This window comes from Pongo abelii, chromosome 12 (assembly GCF_028885655.2).
Source record: "Pongo abelii isolate AG06213 chromosome 12, NHGRI_mPonAbe1-v2.0_pri, whole genome shotgun sequence".
Taxonomy (NCBI): Eukaryota; Metazoa; Chordata; class Mammalia; order Primates; family Hominidae; genus Pongo; species Pongo abelii.
The window spans coordinates 17,699,755-17,725,540 of record NC_071997.2 but is presented as its reverse complement, the minus strand read 5'-3'; positions in this window follow the sequence as shown (position 1 = coordinate 17,725,540).

Genomic DNA, 25,786 nt, shown 5'->3' with positions numbered 1-25,786 from the left:
AATAAATGGCATTTAAAATAGAATAGATGTTATACAAAAGAGGATTAGTCAACTGGAAGATGTAGCAGTAGAAACTATCAAAAATGGAACATGGAGAAAATAATGGAAAAAATTGAACAGAAAATCAGCACCAACAGGACTAATATAAGTGTAATTGGAGTTCCTGAAGAAGGTGGGGAGGAGTAGAAGAAAAAATATTTCAAAAAACTGTGGCTGAAAAAATTTAAATTTGAGAAAAAACTGTAATCCCAGAGATCTAAGAACCAAGGAAACCTTAGCACAAGAGACTTAAGGATGACACACTGAAGCACATCATAATCCAATTGCCCCAAACCAGTGACAAAGAGAAAATCTGAAAAGTTACCAAAGGGAAAAGGACATTATACAGAGAGGAACAAAGATGAAAATGGGCTGAGCGTGGTGGCTCACACCTGTAATCCCAGCACTTTGGGAGGCTGAGGCAGGATGATCACTTGAGCCCAGGAGTTCAAGACCAGCATGGGCAACATGGCAAAACCCCGTCTCTACTAAAAACACAAAAATTAGCAGGGCATGGTGACACGCATCTGTAACCCCAGCTACTCAGGAGGATGAGGCAGGGAGAATCGCTTGACCCCGGGAGGCGGAGGTTGCAGTGAGCTGAGATGGTGCCATTGCACTCCAGCCTGGGCAACAGAGCAAGATTCTGTCTCAAAAAAAAAGATGGCAGACATCTGGTTAGAAACAAAGCAAGGCCGGATGTGATGGCACATGCCTGTTATCCCAGCACTTTGGGAGGCTAAGGCAGGAGGTTCACTTGAGCCCAGGAGTTCTAGACCAGCCTGGGCAATATGGCAAACCTGGCCTCTACATAAAATGCAAAAATTAGCTGGGTGTGGTGGCGCATGCCTGTAGTCCCAGCTACGTGGGAGGCTCGGGCGAGAGGATTTCTTGAACCCAGGAAGTAAAGGTTTCAGTGAGCTGAAATCATGCCACTGTGCTGCAACCTGGGTGACAGAGCAAGACCCTGTCTCAAAAAAAAAAAAAAAAAGAAAGAAACAATGCAAACCAGAGGATAGTAAGAGTGACTTCTATAAAATACTTAAGGATGAAACGATTTTCAGTCTAGAATTCTACACCCAGCAAAAAATATCTTTCAAAGATGATAGTGCAATAAAGACTTTCAGACATTGAGAACTTGAGGAATACATAACCAGGAAGTCCTCACTACAAGGAATATTAAAGGAAATCCTTCAGGCAGAGGGAAAGTGAAACCAGATGGAAGTCCAGATGTACACAAAAGAATGTAGAGCACCAGAGATGGCAAATGTGTGAGCAAAAATACCACATTAAAAAGCATTTTTTTTTTTTTTTTTTTTTAGTATTTATTGATCATTCTTGGGTGTTTCTCGGAGAGGGGGATATGGCAGGGTCATAGGATAATAGTGGAGAGAAGGTCAGGAGATAAACACATGAACAAAGGTCTCTGGTTTTCCTAGGCAGAGGAACCTGCGGCCTTCTGCAGTGTTTGTGTCCCTGGGTACTTGAGATTAGGAAGTGGTGATGACTCTTAAAGAGCATGCTGCCTTCAAGCATCTGTTTATCAAAGCACATCTTGCACCACCCTTAATCCATTTAACCCTGAGTTGACACAGCATATGTTTCAGAGAGCACGGGGCTGGGGGCAAGGCCATAGATCAACAGCATCCCAAGGCAGAAGAACTTCTCCTAGTCAGAACAAAATGGAGTCTCCTATGCCCACCTCTTTCTACACAGACACAGCAACAATCTGATCTCTCCTTCCTTTCCCCACACTTCCCCCCCTTCTTTTCAACAAAACCGTCATCGTCCTCATGGCCCACTCCCGATGGTCGCTGTCTCTTCGGAGCTGTTGGGTACACCTCCCAGACAGGGCGGCCGGAAAGAGGTGCTCCTCACCTCCCAGACAGGGCGGCCGGGCAGAGGTGCTCCTCACTTCCCACACTGGGCGGCCAGGCAGAGACGCTCCTCACTTCCTCCCAGCTGGGGTGGCAGCCAGGCAGAGGCACTCCTCACCTCCCAGACGGGGCGGCCGGGCAGAGGTGCTCCTCACTTCCCACACTGGGCGGCCGGGCAGAGGCGCTCCTCACCTCCCAGACGGGGTGGCCAGGCAGAGGCGTTCCTCACTTCCCAGATGGTGTGGCGGCTGGGCAGAGGCACTCCTCACTTCCCAGATGGGGCAGCCAGGCAGAGGAGCTCCTCACTTCCTCCCAGACGGGGTGGTGGCCAGGCAGAGGCACTCTTCACTTCCCAGACAGGGTGGCCGGGCAGAGGCGCTCCTCACTTCCCAGATGGGGCAGCCGGGCAGAGGTGCTCCTCACTTCCTCCCAGATGGGGTGGCGGCCAGGCAGAGGCGCTCCTCACCTCCCAGATGGGGCGACCGGGCAGAGGTGCTCCTCATCTCCCAGACGGGGCAGCCGGGCAGAGGTGATCCTCACTTCCTCCCAGACGAGGTGGCGGCCGGGCAGAGGCACTCATCACCTCCCAGACGGGGTGGCTGGGCAGAGGCGCTCCTCACCTCCCAGACAGGGTGGCCAGGCAGAGGCGCTCCTCACTTCCCATAAGGGGTGGCGGCCGGGCAGAGGCGCTCCTCATCTCCCAGACGGGGCAGCCGGGCAGAGGTGCATCTCACTTCCTCCCAGACGGGGTGGTGGCCGGGCAGAGGCACTCATCACCTCCCAGACGGGGTGGCTGGGCAGAGGCGCTCCTCACCTCCCAGACAGGGTGGCCAGGCAGAGGCGCTCCTCACTTCCCATAAGGGGTGGCGGCCGGGCAGAGGCGCTCCTCCCTTCCCAGATGGGGCAGCCGGGCAGAGGCCCACCTCACTTCCTCCCAGACGGGGTGGCGGCCAGGCAGAGGCGCTCCTCACCTCCCAGATGGGGCAGCCGGGCAGAGGCCCTCCTCATCTCCCAGACGGGGCAGCCGGGCAGAGGTGCACCTCACTTCCTCCCAGACGGGGTGGCGGCCGGGCAGAGGCACTCCTCACCTCCCAGACGGAGCGGCCGGGCAGAGGCGCTCCTCACCTCCCAGACAGGGTGGCCAGGCAGAGGCGCTCCTCACTTCCCATATGGGGTGGCAGCCGGGCAGAGGCGCTCCTCCCTTCCCAGATGGGGCAGCCGGGCAGAGGCACTCCTCACTTCCTTCCAGACGGGGTGGCGGCCAGGCAGAGGCACTCCTCACCTCCTAGACGGGGCGGCCGGGCAGAGGTGCTCCTCACTTCCTCCCAGACGGGGTCGCAGCCGAGCAGAGGCACTCCTCGCCTCCCAGACGGGGCAGCCGGGCAGAGGCGCTCCTCCCTTCCCAGATGGGGCGGCCGGGCAGAGGCACTCCTCACTTCCTCCCAGATGGGGTGGCGGCCAGGCAGAGGCGCTCCTCACCTCCCAGATGGGGCGGCCGGGCAGAGGTGCTCCTCATCTCCCAGACTGGGCAGCCGGGCAGAGGTGCTCCTCACTTCCTCCCAGACGGGATGGCAGCTGGGCAGAAGCACTCCTCACTTCCCAGACGGGGTGGCTGGGCAGAGGCGCTCCTCACCTCCCAGACAGGGTGGCCAGGCAGAGGCGCTCCTCACTTCCCATATGGGGTGGCGGCCGGGAAGAGGCGCTCCTCCCTTCCCAGATGGGGCAGCCGGGCAGAGGCGCTCCTCACTTCCTCCCAGACGCGATGGCGGCCAGGCAGAGGTGCTCCTCACCACCCAGACAGGCTGGCCGGGCAGAGGTGCTCCTCACTTCCTCCCAGATGGGGTGGCAGCCGGGCAGAGGCACTCCTCACCTCCCAGACGGGGCGGCCGGGCAGAGGCTTTCCTCGCTTCCCAGACGGGGCAGCCGGGCAGAGGCGCTCCTCACATCCCAGACGATGGGCAGATGAGCAGAGACACTCCTCACTTCCTCCCAGACGGGGTGGCAGCCAGGCAGAGGCACTCCTCACCTCCCAGACGGGGCGGCCGGGCAGAGGCCCTCCTCACTTCCCAGACGGGGCGGCCGGGCAGAGGTGCTCCTCATCTCCCAGACGGGGCAGCCGGGCAGAGGTGCTCCTCACTTCCTCCCAGATGGGGTGGCGGCCAGCTAGAGGCACTCCTCACCTCCAAGACAGGGCGGCCGGGCAGAGGCGCTCCTCACCTCCCAGACGGGTTGGCCGGGCAGTGGCGCTCCTCACATCCCAGACGATGGGCGGCCGGGCAGAGACGTTCCTCACTTCCTATACGGGATGGCGGTCGGGCAGAGGCGCTCCTCACACAAAAGAATGTAGAGCACCAGAGATAGCAAATGTGTGAGCAAAAATACAACATTAAAAATCATTTTTAAAAGATAATTGACGGTCTAAGGCAAAAAATTATAACAAATTAATGTGAGTTTACAGCACTTATAGAAGTAAAATGCATGAAAACAATAACACAAAACCCAAAAGGAGGGAAATGAACAGACACTGTTTTAAGGTTCTTATCCTCTATGTGAAGTGGTATTATGTTGATGGCAGCCAATGCTAATTTAAATACATATACTGTATTAGTCTGTTCTTGTACTGTTATAAAGAAATGTCTGACACTTCTCAATGTAAGACATTTATGCAGCCAAAAAACACATGAAAAAATGCTCATCATCACTGGCCATCAGAGAAATGTGAATCAAAACCACAATATCATCACTGGCCATCAGAGAAATGCAAATCAAAACCACAATGAGATACCGTCTCACACCAGTTAGAATGGGGATCACTAAAAAGTCAGGAAACAACAGGTGCTGGAGAGGATGCAGAGAAATAGGAACACTTTTACACTGTTGGTGGGACTGTAAACTAGCTCAACCATTGTGGAAGTCACTGTGGCGATTCTTCTAGAAATATCATTTGACCCAGCCATCCCATTACTGGGTATATACCCAAAGAATTATAAATCATGCTGCTATAAAGACACATGCACACGTATGTTTATTGCGGCACTATTCACAATAGCAAAGACTTGGAGTCAACACAACTATCCAACAATGATAGACTGGATTCAGAAAATGTGGCACATATACACCATGGAATAGTACACAGCCATAAAAATGATGAGTTCATGTCCTTTGTAGGGACATGGATGAAGCTGGAAACCATCATTCTCAGCAAACTACCGCAAGGACAAAAAACGAAACTCCTCCTGTGCTCACTCATGGGTGGGAATTGAACAATGAGAACACATGGACACAGGAAGGGGGACATCACACACCAGAGACCGTTGTGGGTTGGGGGGAGGGGGTAGTGATAGTATTAGGAGACATACCTAATGCTAAATGACGAGTTAATGGGTGCAGCACACCAACATGACACATGTATTCATATGTAACAAACTTGCATGTTGTGCACATGTACCCTAAAACTTAAAGTATAATAATAATAATTTAAAAATAATAATAAATAAATTAAAAAAAAGAAATGTCTGAGACTGGGGCTGGGCATGGTGGCTTACGCCTGTAATCCCAGCACTTTGGGAGGCTGAGGCGGGTATATTATGAGTTCAAGAGATTGACACCATCCTGGCCAATATGGTGAAACCCTGTCTCTACTAAAAATACAAAAAAAAAATTAGGTGGGCTTGGTGGCATATGCCTGTAGTCCCAGCTAAGCTACTTGGGAGGCTGAGGCAGCAGAATCACTTGAACCAGGGAGGCAGAGGTTGCAGTGAGTCGAGATCGCACCACTGCACTGCATCCTGGGAGACAGAGTGAGACTAGGTCTCAAAAAAAAAAAGGTCTGAGACTGGGGAATTTATGATGAAAAGAGGTTTAATTGGCTCACATTTCTGCAGGCTGCACAGGAAACGTGATTCTGTCATCTGCTCGGCTTCTGGGGAGGCCTCAGGGAGCTTACAATCATGACAGAAGGCAAAGGGGAAGCAGGCGCATCTTATGTGACTGGAGCAGGTGGAAGAGAGAGAGGGGGAGTTGCCACAAACTATTAAACAACCAGATCTTGTGAGAACTCACTCGCTGTGTGGTACCAAGAGGGGATGGTGTTAAACCATGAGAAACTGGCTCCATGATCCAATCACATTCCTCCAGGCCCCACATTTGGCATTGGGGATTACATTTCCACATGAGATTTGGGTAGGGACACAGATCCAAACCATATGATATACCATAAACCATAGAGCAATGATTCAAACTCAAAACCAAATGAAACAAAAATAGTTAGATGTAAAAGGCCAAAAAAGAAGATTAAATGAAATAAAAATACTCAACAAATTCAAAAGAAGTCAGAGAAAGAAGAAAAGGAGAAGAAACTACAGATGGGACAAATAGAAAGCAAACAGGAAGATGACCAATTAAAACGAAACTCTCCAGCATTCCACCAGTTGCGTGTGATTATTTAGTAACTCTCTGCCTCTGACAACAATACCTATCACACAGGTTTGTCATCAGAGCTTGTCACATGTGATATGGAAAGCCTGCTGTTTGCAGACTTGCAATCATTATACATTAGCTTGTATTGTTGGTAGCAGAGACCCAGGTCTCTGTGTTGGTCATGCTGAGGGCTCCCTTCTCATTGCTCTGTTTTCCTCCTCATTTTATCCCTTTCTGTACTTCCACGCCCCACACCATCTGGTTGGAGAAGATTCTCAGCCTCTCGGTCTGCAAATGTTCAAAGTCCGTGTATCAAATAGCCAACAAATGTATTTCAGTACGTTTATCTGCTACCGAGGGATCCAGGAGAAATGCTTTCCTTTCTGCAAGAAGTCCGTGGCTGCTGATGCCAACAATGTGTTCTGTCTGTCCTCTTCTCTTTTCTGATCTGCATATTCTCAACTGCCCTGCACTTCTGGGAAGACTTTACACAGGGACAACTATGAGTTTTTGTAAGAAGATGAGAAGTCACCACTTTGGTAACCATCCATTAGACGTTCCAATATTGCTGCAGACATGGACTCTAGCATGTTCTCTTCTCTGACACCCACCCCTTCCCCCATTGGCCACAGCAACTTGGGTTTGCTCTTCAGCTATTGCAGGGCTTACCTCTGGGGAACTGTGACTTGCTTTATACCCTATCCAATAACAGAGTGTGTCCTTATACACAGTAGGTGTTCAATATACCTCTGTTGAAGGGATTACATCACAGTTAAATCTGTGGAGAGTTCAGCAGATAAGTGAGTTGCTCAAGATGGTCAGAGGCTGTCTTATTCCATTTGGGCTACCGTAACAAAATACCTTAGCCTAGGGGGCTTATAAGCAGCAGAAATTTATGTCTTATAGGTCTGGATGCTGGCAAGTGGAAGGTCAAGGTAGTGTCTGTTGAGGGCCTGTTCCTTATAGAAGGCAACTCCTAGCTGTGTCCTCACATGGTGGAAGGGGAGAACAAGCTCCCTTGGCTCCCATTTACAAGGCCACTTATCCCATTCATGGGGTCTTTGCTTTCATGATGAAATCACTTCCTAAAGTCTTTGCCTCCTCCTAATTCAAACCTAACCTATCAGGGGTTAGGTTTCAACACACGGATTTTAGGGGCACAAAAACATTGACTATAGCAGAGACATAGCTGTACCTGGGTCTGGGACCTTCTGGGTCCAGCTCCATTATGACAACCACACGGCCCATGGTCTCCCACATGATGTAATTCTGTTCTGTGACATTGTGCCCACGAGGCAGGGATGCAGTAGAGGCCTCTGCAGACATGGCTTGTTCTTGGGACGTCCGCATGGCTTTGTGATGCAGGCCTGGAAGAATCCACCAGCTGCCCACTCTCATGCCTGACTCAGGTTCGTGGGTCCCTCCAGGCACATGTCAGCCCCTCAATGTTTTCCTTGCCTCACCTCCCTGGGTTCCCTTCTGAACTCAGGGAACATGGAGGGAGCCGGGAGTCTCTGTTTTTAGTTCATGCTCTTGTCTCCTATTTGGGAACAATGCCCAGGCATGTGAATCTCTTTCCTACTGTTTTCTAAGAACATCAGGGATTTCCTCCAAACTCTTCACCTACTCCCTCCACTAAACCCTTCTCCCTCAGGGACACAGGGCACAGGCCCACTTCCTGTGTGAAGATCCTGCCACAGGGTGGCTCTTTGGTTTTCTGCGGGTATCCAGAAAAGAAGCTAAAGGTGAATGCACTCCGGAATCCAGGAGCACTGTTGATTTTCTCACCTTAGCTCAGAGAGCATCCCCACAGACACCCCTCGCCCTACCCCGGGCCCCCTGAATCCATACCATAAAATGTATGTCAGTTTGTTCAACTGGGGACCACTCTGAGTATTTAATCCCTATTTAAAGATGATGTTTATTTTATTTTTGAGTTTAAATTAGTCAGCCTCAGGATACAGAATTAGATAAGGCCTGGATTTAGCTCCCCTGGAATGATTCATTTCACATCAAGCCTTCTTAACTCTTTGGCTGCAGAGGGGAAGTGACTGTGTCTTTCTCTGCAGAGTTGCCTGGGGCTGGCCAGGTGAATAGACATGCTCCCTCTTCCCTGTCCTGCCAGCCAGGGCACGGTGTGTGCTTATGATGCATGGAGTTAGAATACTAGCCTTTTCAAAACAACAGTCTTAAATCCTCACACAGGGAAATAGAGATAATATACAAGCAGGAAAAAAAGAAAAAGAAGCAGTCTTGAATTCTGCTACCTAAAGATAACCATTGTTACCATGTAGGCAAACTTCCTTTCATGCTGTGTCAAGTGTTTAAAAAATATGGCTCAATATTACAAACACACAGGACTATGTAGGGGATAATGACATCAAACTTTCATGTACCTCCCAGTTAAAATTCAAACGTGGTAGCTTTTGGATGCATTTGCTCCGGAGTTTAAGGGAAGAAAACTACAGATTCAGCCATAATGTTCACGCTGACACTCGAGTTATATATCCCTTTTCCAGTCCAGCTACCGCCTCCCTCCCCACCGTTCTGAAGTCAATATGTGTCTTCCCATCCATGATTAATACCTAGTGTGCCTGTCCATGAAGAATGGATAGTGCTCTTTGGTCTGTTTTTTGCCATTTTATACAAATATCAGTCTGTACATACTCTCCTGAAAGCTGCTTTTTCCTTCAACAATATCTTCCAGATGAATCTAGAATCCTGCATTTCTGGTTAGCAGAGGATGTGCAATGCCCCCTTCAACCTCCACCCCAAGGTGATGCTGATGTTCTGGTCCAAGGCGTGCACATAGCCTGGTGAGGCTTGCGGTCTTGGGACAGGTCTGTTGTCAGCCCTTCCTTCTTAGGAAGCACAGCCAGATGACCTTGGGGCTGGAGACCTCACTATGCCCCTCGCCAGCAGTGCCCACATCCGGCTTCATTCATCTTCATCAATATTTGTTATCACACTTTCTGATATTGTTCCTAGATTTTGCTGTGCAGCTGAATGCGTGCCTTGTGTTTCCCAGCCCTTCGGGTCTCCTCCTCTGTGAATAGCTCCTGGCCCATATGTCTGTTGGGTCTTTGGTTTCTCCTTGCTGACTTGTAAGTGTTTTTTTTTTTTTTTTTTAGATGGAGTTTTGCACTTGATGCCTAGGTGGGAGTGCAATGGCATGATCGCGGCTCACCACAACATCTGCCTCCCGGGTTCAAGCGATTCTCCTGCCTCAGCCTCCTGAATAGATGGGATTACAGGTAAGTGCCACGACGTCCAGCTAATTTTGTATTTTAGTAGAGACAGGGTTTCTCCATGTTGGTCAGACTGGTCTCGAACTCCCGACCTCAGGTGATCCACCCATCTCAGCTTCCCAAAGTGCTGGGATTACAGGCATGAGCCACCACGTCTGGCCAATTTCGATTTTAATGATCTGGATATCAATGCTTTTTTGGCCAAATACCTTACAAATATGTTTTCCCTATTGGTGCACTGTATTAGTCCATTTTCACACTGCCGATAAAGACATACCACAGACTGGGAAGAAAAAGACGTTTAATTGGACTTGCAGTTCCACATGACTGAAGAGGCCTCAGAATCATAAAGGGAGGTGTAAGGCACTTCTTACATGGCAGTGGCCAGAGAAAAACGAGGACGATGCAAAAGTGGAACCCCCTGATAAAACCGCCAGATCTCATGAGACTTACTCACTACCAGGAGAACAGTATGGGGGAACCGACCCCATGATTTCAATTATCTCCCACCAGGTCCCTCCCACGACACAGGAGAATTATGGGAGGACAATTCTAGATGAGATTTGGGTGGGAACACACAGCCAAACCATATCATGCACTGTCTTTGTCTTTTAACTTTATTCATTGCCTTTTTTGTCAGATCAAAACTTCTACATTTAATACGATTGAATTTATCAGTAATTTCTTTTATGGTGTGTGTGTTTTGTGTCATATTAAAGAAAGTTTTTCTTTGCTTAGTGTCATAAACTCTGTCCTCTGTTTTCTTCTAAAAATTGGAAATCTGTTTCTCACATTCTGCTTTATTTCCTTTGTTCTTTGATTCGTAGTGATGTGAGGTAGAAATCTCTATCAGTTAACTCTTGCTTGGTAACAAGTAACCCCACACCTCAGAGGCCTACGACCATAGGCCACCATTTCTCACTCCTGAGCATGGGTTGCTTGGGAGGTTTCAGCTCGACCTGTGGTGGCTGAGCTGGATCTACTCCAAGTGTTTCTGATCCTCCTGGGTTTGGGGCCTGCCAGGGTGCCTTCTTCTCATGACAATGGCGGGAGTGCAAAGAACAGAGGGAAATGTGAAGGTCTCTTATCTTACTACACAGGCTGAGAATGGGCAGACTATCACTTTACCACATCCATTGGCAAAAGTGAGTCACGTGGCCAAACCAGAAGTCAAGGGCAGGAAGTTTAAGTATGAATCCCATCTCCATGTGCTATGATTTCCTGGGCTTTCAACTTCTTAAGGCTGAATTGTTTTATTCTCACCTCCCCAGACTGCAGAAAACACATTTTCTCCAGGACTCGTTGAACCATAGGGCAGAATGATTGTAGTTCACGAAGACTAGATGGAAGGTGCCATTTGGCCACTGAGGCCACTTCCTTCCCCTTGTCCCCATCTATGGCCTCTGTTCTGCTCCTATCTCCCTGTCATTCTGCCCAGGCCTTCCAGGCATCAGCCTCTTAATAGTTCCTGGCTTCGTTCCTTCTCTTCACTTCTATTATGTGAGGGTTTCCATCCTCATTTGGTGTAGGAGGACTGGACAGAGTCAACTCAGCCTGTCACGTCCCCACTCTCAGCACCTGGGTACCCCTGAGTGCTCAGCATGAGTGGGGTCCCCCCGTGTCTCCCTCCACGGCACGTTCTGAAGGCATAGGAGCTGGACTGACATTTGGGACACCTAAACCTTTGTTACACTTCTGCCAGGACAACTTCCTTGGTCCAGGCAAATCATGGCAGCTCTCTATGCCTCATTTTTTTATTCCTCACACAGTGGAATAACATAACCCTCAGTACTTACCTAAGGGAGGAGAAATGATTCCCCTGCCTTCTCCCCATTTCTGCATTTGCCGGAGCATCAGATTTTTATGTCTGGCCAAGAATATAGGGAAGGAAGAGCAGGTAAGCTTTGGGCCCAAAGAGGGCGTTTAGGGGTTTCACTTAAGGAAAGAAAGCCAGGGGGCAGAGAGGGGTGGTGGAGCATGATCTTGGGCCAATGGTGAAGAACTAATGAAGTGCAATGTGCATGGGTTAAGTTGTGTAGCAGCCTGGGTCCCATCAAGACATAGAAACCACATAGTGGGTCTAATGGGGAAGTGTAGTATAAAGGATTGCAACTATGATAAAAGAGTCACTGTAAGACATAAAGCAATTCTGCCTGCAGAGGGAGGTACCCAAGGAAGCACAGATTTGAAAGGTGTTCGGATGTCATAAAATGTGGTTCAGCCACCACATAAGAGACGTTTGTGGATTTGGGCAGGCTGGAGCTCGTCAGCAGCTTTTGCACAAGCACTAGGCCACCCACTGGAGTGCAGGTGAGGGAGCCTGTCGTGAGCCACTGGAATGAAGGGGAGGGAGCCGGCCATGAGCCGCTGGTGTGCAGGGGAGGGAGCAGGCCGTGAGCTGTTGGGGCAGGTGAGGGAGCTGGCCATGAGCCACTGGAGTGCAGGTGAGGGAGCTGGCCATAAGCCGTTGGTGCAGGGATGCATGGCGGGAGTCTGGCTGCTTTTGTAGGGCAGGAAGTCTCCAGAATGCTTGAGTCCCGCAGGGTCTTTCAGAAGGAATGGCAGCTCTGTGCGGACCCTCTAGAATACAGTTCACTGTGTGCAGGTTGTACAAGGGGTACAAGAGGGGTTCTGGGAAACTTTTCAGGAACTTTCAGACCACATGGGCCCTGCTACGTTTTGGTTTCCACGTCAAGATGTTGCAACCCAAGGCTACAAGGTGGCTGAGGGACCAGGTCTAGGTCTGTTGTTGGGGCTTGAACATGATCAAGGCCCAGGCAGAGAGCTCCTGCCCCCTGCAGTCTCTCCATCCTCTACCTAGATGCCTGCAGAATGTTCACTTCCAGAGGGTATATTGAATAGTATTTCCCAGTTTAAAACAGTGCACGTATTGAAAGGTGCACTCGGAGCTGGGAGGCAACAGACTGAAAACTGACACTGGAGACGCTGGCTCATAGCAACGAAGAGAAGCTGAAAAGGAGTGGGAAAGAACTAACTGTAATTTTACATCAACAATCTGCATCTTTGTTTCGATGGTTTGTGGCAACCAAAATGACGATTTTTTTTTCCCTCCTAGTTCAGACATAGCCTGAGACTTTTTTTTTTTTTTTTTTTTTAGATGAAGTCTCACTCTGTCACTCAGGCTGGGGTGCAGTGGCCTGGTCTCGGCTCATTGCAATCTCCACCTCCCGGGTTCAAGTGATTCTTCTGCCTCAGTTTCCAGAGTAGCTGGGGCTAACAGGCACTCACCACCACGACTGGAAAATTTTCGTATTATTAATAGAGATAGGGTTTCTCCATGTTGGTCAGACTGGTCTTGAACTCCTGACCTCAGGTGATCTTCCCAACTCTGCCACCCAAAATGCTGAGATTACAGATGTGAGCCAGTGTGCCCGGCCGCCTGAGACATTTTGGGCAACAGCTGTGACAGAAGAAATGTGTATCCCTTCCGGGCAGGGGATTTAAGAAGTGGCTCATGGCTGATTGTGTTTTCTTTGTTCTGTTTCTGGAACTGTGGGAGCATCTTCTGGGATAAGGGTCTATCTTTCTGAGTCTCTGAATGACTACGACCACCAGAGGCCTCTTGTTGACCCATGATGGATGTGAAATCAATTGAGAAGTCAAGGCTGGGTGCGGTGGCTCACACCTGTAATCCCAGCACTTTGGGAGACTGAGGCAGGCAGATCATGAAGTCAGGTAATCAAGACCATCCTGACTAATATGGTGAAATCCAGTCTCTACTAAAAATACAAAAAATTAGCCGGGCGTGGTGGCAGGCGCCTGTAGTCCCAGCTACTCAGGAGGCTGAGGCAGGAGAATCTCTTGAACTCAGGAGGCGGAGGTTGCAGTGAGCTGAGATTGCACCACTGCACTCCAGCCTGGGCCACAGAGCGAGACTCCATCCACCGCACCCCACGCCCTGAAAAAAAAGCAAAGAAAAGAAGTCAACTTTGCTGTTGAAGCCACTGAGGTTTGGGGACATTTTTGTCACACTGCATCACCTGTCCTGACCAATGCATGACTCATCTCATCCTTGGCACAGCCCCTGAGAGAAGGGGCTTTATCCTCATTTCACAAATGAAGAGTCAAGTCTCAGAGAGGTTAGCAGCATGAGCAAGGTCACACAGCGAGGGGTGGAGCTTGGATTTGAATCCAGGTCTGTCTAACCTCAAAGACTGAAGTGGGGATGAAAATAAGTTGACGTTGTTGTTTGCCTGTCACCCAGGTGATGTAACTCTTGTCTAGGCTCTGTCTACGGGGGTTTTGTGACATATCTCTGCACTGATCACCCAGGTGATGAGACTCTTGTCTAGGTTCTCCTATCCTTTGATTGTAACATAGCAGGATCTTTGACTCATATCCTTTTAGGGATCATAGAAGTGAACACATCAAAGCTGCCATGATAAAGTGGAAAAGTGGGCAATATTGCCAAACGCAGAAAACCTGAGCTATATTTTGGTCTGAGATCACCATTTGAGATTCCTGGAAGTTACGGAATATGGAGGCCAACTCCCGTAGGGATGTTGTATACGACTCCAATTTCTAAGTCAATGATCTCAACCCTGTGGATCAGCACTCTCCATGTAATGGGACATCTTAACCCATTTTGTGCTGCTATAACAGAATACCAAAGACTAGGGAATCTATAAATAAAGGAAATTTATTTCTTAGAGTTCTGGAAGCTAGGAAGTCCAAGGATCAGGGGTCTGCATCTGGTGAGGGCCTTCTTGCTGTGTTATCTCATGGCTGAAGGCAGCAGAGCAAGACTTTGAGAAAGAAAGAGAGCAAAAGGGGCTGAACTTTCTTTTAATACAAGCCCACTCCTAAGATAACTAACCCACCCCCAAGATAACTAGCCTATTCCTGAGATAGTGACATTAATCCATGCATGGGGGCAGAATCTCATAACCCAATCACTCTTATTAGGCCCCACCTCTCAACACTATCACATAGAGGATTAAGTTTCCAACACTTGAGCTCTGGGGGACACATGCAGACCATACATGGGGGATTGATGAGTATATGGGAGTGACCAGTCATGAATATTTTAGCTGAGAGTTGTGTTTGGGAGCTGAAGCCATGCACCATCATGGCAGAGCACACATAAACCTTTGAATGCTCTGAGGAATGAATATTGAACATTGTAACTCATGGCAGAAGGTGGAATATTTAAAAGGCAGAACTGCCTGGGTAAACTAAAAGAGTGAACAAACAGCATGTAGCCTGTGGCTGGCTCCTCTTCTCTTCCCATCCCTACCTTTCACCTTTCTCTCTTTCTTTCCCTCCCTCTCTCTCCTTTCCATCCTTCATTTCCATCCCTCCTTCCTTCATTTCTTCCTTCCTTCCTCTACCTTATTCTTTCTCTCCCTCCCTGCTTCCTTGTTTCTTTCCTTCTTTCTCTTTCCCTCTTTCTCTCCCTCCTTCCTTCTTTCTCCCTGTCATCTCCTTCAATCTTTCTTTCTCTCTCCATCTTTCTCTCCCTCCATCCTTCCTTCTCTCATTCTTTCCTTTCTTCTCTCTTTCCTTCTTTGTCCCCTTCCTTCCTTCTTCCCTCCCTCCATCCTGCCTTCCTTTCTTCTCTCTATCTTTGACTGATGTATTCTGAGCCCAAGCACCCTGTGGCGTACTAAGTGGTACCAAAATTGACTCAAGAATCAAGAAGAAATAGAAAACCTAAGAAGTACTATAACATGAATAACATAAAACCTCTAGTAAAATAAAATCTTTCACAAAGGAAGGACTAGGCACAGATGGTTGTATGAGCAAATTTTACAGACTTTCAAAGAATAGATCATTCTAATTATGTCCCAAACAACTATAGCTAGGAATATTAATGCTTGATTTTTCAAGAGCTTCATTTCCTAAAATCTGTAGGTTCAAAGGTAGATTGGCATGTGTTGGAAATCCTCAAATGTTGTGCAGTTCCTTGGAGTTTTAGCATTAAAAAAGAAAGGACTTGCTTGCATTAACTTTGAATTTTGTAAGAGTTACCAGTTAATAGATATACTCTATGCATTTTTATACACTCTGATTTTATAGGAATGGAGGCATATCAGACAATTGGCTCCGCACCCAGGTTTTTTACTTTGTAACATATTTTGGACATCATTTTTGAGCATCCTTTTAAAATTTATTTTTTTAATTAGCTGCATAGTATTCTATCATATGAATAACGATAATTTCAATAAACGGTAAGCTGATAATCATTAATGGGATTGATAAACATTAAGGTGATTTCTAGACTTTTTTTTAATTAAAAAGATGGTATAATATTTCCTCCCATTCATACATAGTTCTAGGCATCATGAGTATGTCTGTAGGGTAAATTTCTGAAAATGAAATTGCTGAATCAGAGAGTATTTTCATTTATAATTTTGGTATATATTGTTTAATCACAATTGATATAGTTTGTACTAATTTAAAATCCCAGTAACAAGACGTCAGTAACACTTCAAACTCCACAACTTCCCTGGCAGTGCTTGAAGTCACAATGCATATTGCCAGCCTCCCTTCAAGTAAAGTTCTATTAACTCTACAAAAATTTTATAAATGGCAGATGTTACATTTCCAGATAGCTTTGTGGTAACCAAAAAAAGAATTGATTTATAAGCAATTTGTATATCACATTGAGACAAAATATATTTGTGATAAATATCATTATTGTTAGGTATTTAAAACATCTCATGTATCAAGAAATCATACTTTAGATGGGGCCAAACTGGCCGATTAGAAGCAGCTGTGGCCCGTGGCTCTCACAGAGAGCAATAAAAACTGCGAGTGAATTCTGCTCCTTCAACGGATGTATTCAGGTTCTTGAATTGGGACTGACTAGGCAGACAGCTAGACCGACAGAGAGTCAGGAAAAGCAAGTGGGTCAGTGACCCACCCAGGTGTGGCACGGAGCTAGCCGAGTCCCCACTTGCAGACAAGGGAGGCCATGAGTGATTTTGCAACCCTGCCTGGGAAACCATGCTTCTCTGATGGATCATTGCAACCTGCAAATCAGGAGGTACCCTCATAAGCTCAGCAACCACGGCCTCAGGTTTAAAGCACAGAGCTGTGTGGAGTCTCAGCGGAGTGCTTGCTGGCTTACTGCGGCATGCATGGAAACCCAGGAATTTTGCATACTCTGCCCTGAGAATTCCAGCAAACTGGGAGATACATCTGTGCATTCCCTTAGGAAGGGGGCTGAATCCAGGGAGCCAAGTGACATCATTCTGAGGCCCCACTCACACAGCACCTCACAAGACCCATTGGCTTGGAATTCCAGCTGGCCAGTGGCAGCAGGCTGGAGAAAGCTGGAGGGGGACCGATTTCCCAGGGGGAGGGGCAGCTGCTCTATCTGTGGTTTGAGTTGGCTGCTCTAGCCTGCTAGCACCAGGGATCAGGAGGAGTCCCCTATAACACAGTACAGCTGTTGTGACTGATCGTGGCCAGGCTGCTTCTTTAAGAGAGACTGAAATCCATCCTTCCTAACTGGACAGGGCCTCCCCATCAGAATTTTAGCAACTCCAGCTAGAGTTCTATGGACAGAACTCTGATTTCTCCCTGGGATGAAGTCCCCAGGGAGAGAAGTAGCTACTGTCTCCCCAGTTCAGCCAACTGAAATTTTCCAGCCTGCTGGCTCTGAAGACTCCTGGTGGTCAGAACAACACAACTGCTCTGCCAAAGGGCAGCCAGACTGCTTCTTTAAGCAGTCCCTGATCCTCTTCCTCCTGACTCGGTGAGAACTCCCAACAGGGGTCTCCAGACACCTCCTACAGGAGCGTTCCAGCTGGCATCAATTCTGTAGCCCCTTGGACTTGTGCTCCCAGAGGAAGGATCAGGTTGCCATGTTTGCTGTTTTGCAGCCTTCACTGGTGATACCTCCAGGTGCAGGAGAGACTGATGTGACTAGGGTCTGGAGTGGAAACCCAAAAACCACAGCAGCCCTAGCCCTAGGGAAGAGTGGTCTGACTTTTAAAAACAAACAGAAAGTAACAACAATAACATCAACAAAAACACCCCATGAAAAACTCCGTTCAAATGTCAGCAACGTCAAAGGTAGATAAGCCCACAAAGATGAGAAAGTATCAACACAAAAACGATGAAAACTCAAAAAGGCAGGATGCCTCTTCTCCTCTAAATGACAACAAAACCTCACAAGCAAAGGCATAGAACTGACCAGAGGCTGAGATGGATGAATTGACAAAACTAGGCTTTAGGAGGTGGATAATAAAAAACTTCTCTGAGCTGAAGGAGCACGTTCTAACAATGCAAGAAGCTAAAAATCATAAAAGAACACAGTAGCTGATAACCAGAATATTCAGTTTAGAGAGGAACATAACTGACATGATGGAGCTGAAAAACACAACATGAGAACTTCACAACACAACCACAACTATCACTCACAGAATAGGCGAAGTGGAGGAAAGAATCTCAGAGCTTTAAAACTATCTGTCTGATATAAGACAGGAAGAGAAGAATAGAGAAAGAAGAATAAAAAAGAAAGAACAACAAAACCTTCAAGAATTATGGGATTATGTAAAAAGACTGAACTTAAGACAGATAAGAGTACCTTGACCCACCACGATCAAGATGGCTTCATCCCTGGGATACAAGGTTGGTTCAACACAGGCAAATCTATAAATGTAATTCATCACATAAACAGAAATAAACACAAAAACAACACGATTATCTCAATAGATGCAGAAAACGCCTTCAATAAAATCCAACATCCCTTCATGTTAAAACTCTCAATAAACTAGGTATTGAAAGATCACACCTCAAAATAATATGAGCCGTATATGACAAAACCACCGCCAATATCATACTGAGTGAGAAAAAGCTGGAAGCATTTCCCTTGAAAACTGGCACAAGAAAAGGATGGCCTCTCTCACCGCTCCTATTCAACGTAGTACTGGAATTTCTGGCCAGGGCAATCAGGTAGAAAAATGAAATAAAGGTATTTAAATAGGAAGAGGTGAAGTCAAATTATCTTTGTTTGCAGATGACATAGTCCTGTATCTAGAAAACCGCATCATCTCAGCCCAAGAGCTTCTTAAGCTGATAAACCACATCAACAGAATCTCAGGATACAAAATCAGTGTGCAAAAATTGCTAGTATTCCTATACACAAACAACAGGCAAGTAGAGAGCCAAATCATAAATCAACTTCATTCACAGTTGCTACAAAGAGAACAAAATACATAGGAATACAGCTAACAAGAGAAGTGAAGAACCTCTTCAAGGAGGACTACAAACCACTGCTCAGAGAAATCAGATAGGACACAAACAAATGGAGAAGCACTCCATGCTCATGGATAGGGAAGAATTCATTCCTGAAAATGTCCATACTGCCCAAAGTAATTTATAAAAGAATTCAATGTTATTCCCATTAAACTACCAATGACATTCTTCACAGAATTAGAAGAAAGTATTTTAAAATTCTCATGAACCAAAAAAGAGCCCAAATAGCCAAGGCAATTCTAAGCAAAAAGAACAAAGCTGGAGGCATCACACTACACAACTTCTAACTACACTATAATGCTACAGTAACCAAAACAGCATGGTACAGGGTACAAAAACAACCAATGAAACATAATAGAGAACTCTAAAATAAGACCATACACATACAACCGTCTGATCTTTGACAAACCTGACAAACACAAGCAATGGGGAAAAGATTCCTTATTTAATAAATCATGTTGGGAAAACTGGCTAGCCATATGCAGAAACTGAAACTGGACATGTTCCTTATACCTTATACAAAAAAATAACTCAAGATGGAATAAAGACTTAAACATAAGACCTAAAACCATAAAAACCATTGAAGAAAACCTAGACAATACCATTCAGGACATAGGCACGGGCAAAGACTTTGTGACTAAAACACCAAAAGCAATGGCAACAAAAGCCCAAATTGACAAATGGGATCAGACTAAACTAAAGAGCTTTTGCACAGCAAAATAATCTATCATCAGAGTGAACAGACAACCTACAGATTGGGAGAAAATTTTTGCAATCTATCTGTCTGACAAAGGGCTAATATCCATAATCTACATAGACCTTAAACAAATTTACAAGAAAAAAACAGCCCAATCAAAAAGTGGACAAAGGAAACGAGCAGACACTTCTCAAAAGAAGACATTTACGTGGCCATCAAACATGAAGAAAAGTTCATAATCACTGGTCATTAGATGAATGCAAATTAAAACTACAATGAGATACGATCTCACGCCAGTTAGAATGGCGATTATTAAAAAATCAGGAAACAGCAGATGCTGATGAGGCTGTGGAGAAATAGGCATGCTTTTACACTGTTGGTAGGAGTGTAAATTAGTTCAGTCATTGTGGAAGACAGTATGAAAATTCCTCAAAGATATAGAACCAGAAATACCATTTGAACCAGCAATCCCATTATAGGGTATATACCCAAGCATTATAAATTATTATACTATAAAGACACATGCACTGTATGTTTATTTCAGCAATGCATGTTTATGTCAGCACTGTTCACAATAGCAAAGACTTGGAACCAACACAAATGCCCATTAATGATAAACTGGATAAAGAGAATGTGGCACATATACACCATGGAATACTATGCATTTATGTCCTTTCCAGGGACATGGATGAAGCTGGAAATCATCATTCTCAGCAAACTAACACAAGAAAAGAAAACCAGGCTAGGAGCAGTGACTCATGCCTGTAGTCTCAGAACTTTGGGATGCTGAGGTGGGGAGTTTGAGATCAGCCTGACCAACATGGAGAAACCCCGTCTCTACTAAAAATACAAACAATTAGCCAGGAATGTTGTCACATACCTGTAATCATAGTTACTTGGGAGGCTGAGGCAGGAGAATCGGTTGAACCCAGGAGGCAGAGGTTGTGTTGAGCCGAGATCATGCCATTACACTCCAACCTGGACAACAAGAGTGAAATTTTGTCCAAAAAAAAGAGAGAGAGAAAGAAAAAGAAAAAAGAAAAGAAAACCAAACACTGCATGTTCCTACTCATAAGTGGGAGTTGAACAATGGGGACACATGGACACAGGGAGGGGAACACCACACACTCGGGCCTGTCATGGGGTGGGAGGCTAGGGGAGGAATAGCGTTAGGAGAAATACCTATGTAGAGGACGGGTTGATGGGTGCAGCAAACCACCATCGTATGTGTATAACTATGTAACAAACCTGCATGCTCTGCCCATTTATCACAGAACTTAAAGTACAACAAAGAAAACTTTACATAAATGCAAAAAGTCTAGAACAGCTAATATATTATAATGAAAAGTCAACTATAATCTCAGCTCAAAGAGAACACCATGAAATTATGAAGAGCTCTCCACAAATCTCTAAATTTATGTCCTCATAACATTACATTTCTATTTCTTCTTCAATAATTTCCTCATTTTAGCTATGATTTAGTGACAGTAAGAAGGTAATTATGAGGAAAAAATTCTCCTAACACTCCATTGAGAAATTTCTGCCTCATTTCACCATACACCTGAGTCTTAAGCAGTCACTTCTAATGTAGCTGAATAATAGATCCTCACCCAGCTGAGTCTATGAGTTGAATCCATGTATGTGAGATAAGACCCCCAAGGAGAGGCAATAAGCTGGGAATGCCATCAGCTCATCTTTCTTCAGGCCTATATTTGTCATTGTCACTTGTAGAAGCAGGACAGCCCTGGCATTGGGATTGGCAGTAACAGAGAGTATCAAAGGGAAAACTAAACTTCCCTAATTTTTGGAAAAAAGCAGATTGGAAACACACGGGCTCCAGCGTTTTCCATGTGTGAGGTCATTGCCCCAGGAAGTCTTTCTCAGGACATTTCTTGTCCGCAAAGCAGAAGTCAAACTTTATTCCTACCTTCTAAGAGAATAGAACATATTGTCAGATTTTCTCACAGATTCCCACAAGTTAAAGAAACTTTCATGGTCTTATTTAACTGCTTAAGCATTTCAACTAAAAAATTATTTGTCTTTCAAATACACAGGAATCTGTTTGGAAAAATTTTAACCAGAAAAATTTGGAATTCTAAAGTAAAAAATGCATAAGGCCATAAAAATTTTTTACATCTTTTAATTTATATGTCAACTGGGGAAAGAGAAACATTCTCTGAAGTTTCCTTTTATACCATTAAGGACTTATTCTTTATTACCAGCAATACAGGGTGACTTATTCAGGTTGAATCTTGAAGGTAAACTTTAACTTAATTTTAAGTTTTGGCTAATTTTTAAGCATTTCTCAGTCACCTACCATGATTTCATCTCAGAAACCAAAATCTCAGTTTCATTTAGATTTTTGAAATATTAAAACAGAAGGTTAAATGCTTCAAAATAATACTCATGTAGAGACTTACATATGTGGACCAGAAATCTCCAGGTATTACAAAGTTTATGAGAACATAATAAATATTGATACATACATTTAATTCTGAAATAAAAACTTACAACAAATAAAACTAACAAATCAAGAAAGTTTTGTAGGTTATACATTTTATGTCTAAAAATATAGGTATGAAACACTCAAGGATGGATAAAAGAAATCACAAGAGAAAACAGAAAATATGTAGAGACAAATTAAAAACATGAAATACCAAAAGTAAAGAGATACATCAAAAACAGTACCATAAGGGAAAAATTTATAGCTATAAGTGATTATAAAAAATAAGATAGCGAATCAACAACTTTACTCCTAAGGAACTAAAAACAGAGGGAAAAAGAGGGACTACTAAAGAGGGACAACTAAAACTAGCAAAATTGAAAAAATGATAAAGATAGCAGTGGAAATAACTGAAATAGAGAATAGAAAAACAATATCAAAAATCAACAAAGCCTAGTTTGTTCCCTGAAAAAGATCAAAACTGACAAAATTTTATTTATATTGACTAAGAAAAACAGTGAATATTCACATTACTAAACTCAAAAATAAAATGGGTACATTACTAACAAATTTTTGGAGTAAAAGAGGGATGTAGGAGAGTAACATAAGGAAGTATACACTAAAAAATTGAATAGACTAAATAAAATGAACAAATTCCTAGAAAGAAAAAACCTACTAATACTGAATCAGAAAAGTTGGATAAACCTATTCAGCAAGGAGATTCAGCAGGAAGATTGCATCAGTAATCAAAAACCCAGCAACAAAGAAAAGCCTGGACCAGATGGCTTCACTGTTGAATTCTACCCAAAGTTTAAAGCAGAATTAAAACCACTTTTTCTCAAACTTTTACAAAATTTTGAAGAGGCGGTAATTTTTTGTAACTTATTCTATGAGTCCAGGATTACCCTGACACCAAGCCAGAAAAAGGCACCATAAGAAAACTACAAAAAAAAATCCCTTATAAATGCTGATGCAAAAATCCTCAACAAAATACCAGCAACTCAAACTTAGCAGTACTTTAAAAGGATTATACACTATGAATGAGTATAATTGACTCCTGAAATAAAAGTATGTTCCAACACATGAAAATCAGCATAATATCACATTAACATAAAGAAGGAAAAAACCCTCATGTGATCATATTAATCAAAGAAGACAAAGCATTTGTCCAAATTTAACCCACATTCATGATAAAATATAGTTAGTAAACTATAAAAAGAAAGTAAACACCTTAACATAATGGTATACAAAAAAACAAAACAAAACAAAAAAACACAGCTAACATGGCGAAAGACTGAAAGCTTTTACCCTAAGAGCAAAAACAAGGATGCTTGCTTTTACTACTTCTATTTAATATAGTACTGAAGGTTCTGGTTAGTTAAAACAATAAGGTGAGTAAAAGCACTAAAGATATTCCAATTTTTAAAAAGTAAAATTATCTGTTTGCAGATGACATAACCTTATATAAAAATATTTTATAAAATATTTTTATATTTATAAAAATACTCAAAATACTTTATAAAAATACTTTATAAAAATATTTTAGTTTCTGTGAAATAAACTGTCAGATGCAATAAATAAAATTCATCAAAACTGCATGAAACAAAATAATACACAAAAATTGTTGTATTTCTACAATAATAATAAACTATCTGAAGAAGAAGTCAAGACAACAGGGTCATGTATGATAGCATCAAAATAATGAAATACTTACGAACCCACTTAACCAAGGAAATGAAAAACCTGTAGAGCAAAAACTATAAACATGGCATGAAAGTATTAAAGATGACACAAATAAACGAAAAGACATCATGTGTTTATGGACTGGAAGACAAAATCTTGTCAAGGTGCCATTGTTATCTATAGTCTTCTACGTATTCAATAAAATCACTACAAAAATTCCAATATTTGCAAAAATAGAAAAACCTATTCTAAAATTCAGATGAAATCTCAAAAAACCCCAAGCACCCAAATCAATCTTAAAAACTAACAAAGTTAGAGGACTAACACCTTCTGGTTTCAAACTTCAGTATGCAAAACAATGCTGTACCAGCATAGAGACAGACGCAAAGACCAATGCAATAGAAATAAAGAACCAAAAAATATGGTCATGATTTTTAACAAGGGCGTCAACACTGTTCAATGGGGAAAGGATGATATTTTTTAAAATGGTGTTAAAAACGGATATTTACATCTATCTATCTATCTATCTATCTATCTATCTATCTATCCCAAATTAGCTTTTTGTCTGTCATGTATGTTGCAGATCTATTTCCCCAGTCTTTTGACTTTTGACTTTGAGGCAATTTTCTCTCATACAAAATTTTAATTTTTATGGAGTCAAATACAACCTTGGCGCCGATCTGGTTCCCGTACTGCCCGGCCTGCGTGAGCACGATTTCCCTCATGGCCAAGGCGTGATTACAGCGGCAGGAGAAACGCGAGAAGGAGAAACAGACGCATAGCTACCCAGCCCGCCCTCCACCGACGCTGAAATCGCCCGGCGCCCACCTCCCTCAGCCTCGGATTCGGCTCCCAGAATAAGCAACAGCTTTACTTCCACACAGGTGTACCCACCTGTGAATCCCTTGCCGTTGAACGTCTGTTGGAAAACTCAGGTGTCCTTGCTGTGGTCCTTTCCACGTTAGGGAAAGCTGGTCAGCTGGAGAACTTCCTCCCACATCTTTAGTAAGACTAAATCCCTAGCTGAGCTGAAACTGAATTTTCCTCCCATGTGGGAGGGGAAGACTCTTGTTTCCATATTCACAGAGTGCCTTTGCACCTGTCCTAGATTGATAACATATTGTTGTAATTGATGAGTCTTTTCATCTATTAGGAGACCTGGGCTTAGGAAAGGTCTTCCAAATGTTAACGCAACAGGATTTAATTATAAGTTTTACTTTGGAATAGTTCAAACCCACAGTAAGCTATGGGTGTTAGAGATAGTCAGGCGTCTGATTTAGCTACAGTCTTCTTTAGAGTAGGATTAGCCCTTTCACCTTTCCAGAGGACTGCGTCTGCACACAGACTGAAGGTAATATTGGATTCTTAAAGCTGAGGATAGGTGTTGGGATACACCTGCTGTGAAAGACGGGCCATGGCCACTTTGCAGGCTTTTAGATTACCCAAACTGAGGAGATATTTCTTCTGGTAAAGATTTTTCAGATGGGGTGGGGAATACCTCGATCTAACCAGTGAAGTTATCAGTAAGCTTTAGCAAATATTTGAATCTCCTGCAGAAAGGTATCTGAGTAAATTAGAGTTGCTAGTTCTCACCTGGATAGGGTCCTTAATTTTGGACAGGTTTACATGGAGAAGGAGAAAATTGCTGACAATTTGGGTCATGTCAGGCAAATAGCTCACAGAGCTGAGTCACCTCTTTTGGTGTCTTGAAAAGATTTACCCCTATAAACAAATGAGACATTAACAGAAACCAAGAATCCCTTCTAGGGTGAAAAGAATAATGAAAGTGCTGAATTATATTCCTATGATTGGTAGTTGGCATTAGTAATTTATTACCATCTTTCAGCTAGCCAGATGGGCCCTGGACTGAAATGCAAACCCTGGCCCATTTTTGTTCTTCTTCAGAGTGTTCTGGCCCAGTTCTATGTATGCTGTCCAGCACGCCCATAAGCTTCATTGGCCCTTTCAGTGCAGGGGCCTTGGCTGTGGCATCTACAAGGGCATTTCCTTTTACATGGTCAGTCTCTCTTTTGATATCCTCTGCAATTAATTATAGTCACTTTTTGGCAGCAAAGCAGCATTCTAACAAGCTCAAAATTTGAATGATGTTGTATGGAAAAGCCCTTGGGGGTCAGGAGTCCCTATCCATTCC